The following is a 1,088-nucleotide window of genomic DNA, read 5'->3' on the forward strand; positions in this document are numbered from 1 at the left end:
ACCGCTCTACCTTTGAATGGTTTGAAAGAAAGAACAATTTCTGATCCTCAGAAATTGTAACTGGGTCGTAGACAAGCACAATTGAAATATCTTGCAGCACAATAGCCCTTCCACACTAAAGTCCAAGCCTATCAAATTGGGTCCATTGAAAGTACTGCAAGCAGGCATCACAGTGGTTGTGTGTGTGTGTGTGTGTGTCCCATATGGTGCAGTGGTATGTGCAGCGATTTCCAATCGATAGGTTGCGGGTTCGATTCCCGACGATTATGGTCACACACGTCTTTCTTCTCTTTCTCAGACTCCTCCTGACTTTTCTTTCAATCTCCTGGGTGGTTACCAACAGCCAGTGCATGCCGGAGTATAGCGGGATTCACAGAAGCTTTTTTGCGATGCGACACGCGATGCGACAGGCGCGAAACCGGGAAAACCCCAAATCGCAGCCATGTCGCACCCCACGCAACTGCCGCAACTGGGCCATCGCTGGCCATCGCAGAAGTTGAGCTTGGCTCAACTTTTGCGATGCGATGCGATGCGACAAGCGATTTGGCGTACGATTTTGACCTTTTCTACAGCAAAGTTGTACAAAGGTGCAACAGTTGCCTATAAATTTGTACAGGTTGTACCAAACCGCGCAAATATCATGGTGACGTACTCAAATCAGAAAGACTTTGCAAAAATTTGTCGCATCGCTGACTTCTTCTGTGAATGGTATTTCGCGAGTTCGCATCGCACGCGTCCGTCGCAGATCGCGTCGCATCGCGTGTCGCATCGCAAAAAAGCTTCTGTGAATCCCGCTTATGTGGTGTGATGTGTGTGTGGAAAAAATATGAAAAAAGACCAAAAAGTAGGGATTCACTGGCCAGAAAAAGCCACTTCATAGCTGTGTGGTGTAGACCAGGCTGAATAGTGGCGGTCAATTCTTCAGCCTTGCAAGCTATTGAATGGTGCAATCCCAGCACAAGTTGCTATGGCTTCTGCTGTAGCATCGCTATCATCGCCTCTGGCAATGGGCGTCCAATGGTCCAATGGTGTGTGTGTGTGTGTGTGTGTGTGTGTGTGTGTATGTGTGGGTGTGGGTGGGTGCTAAC

At 48.4% G+C, this 1,088-nt stretch overlaps 1 protein-coding gene across 1 annotated transcript in view; it reads right to left on the bottom strand.

Moving 5' to 3' along the window:
• The window catches only part of LOC135818495 (uncharacterized), a 55,857-nt gene that overhangs the window by 14,482 nt on the left and 40,287 nt on the right, over window positions 1–1,088 (bottom strand). The gene's annotated exons all lie outside the window — the stretch shown is intronic.

The sequence above is a fragment of the Sycon ciliatum genome, chromosome 5, assembly GCF_964019385.1.
Source record: "Sycon ciliatum chromosome 5, ocSycCili1.1, whole genome shotgun sequence".
In the NCBI taxonomy this organism is placed as follows: domain Eukaryota; kingdom Metazoa; phylum Porifera; class Calcarea; order Leucosolenida; family Sycettidae; genus Sycon; species Sycon ciliatum.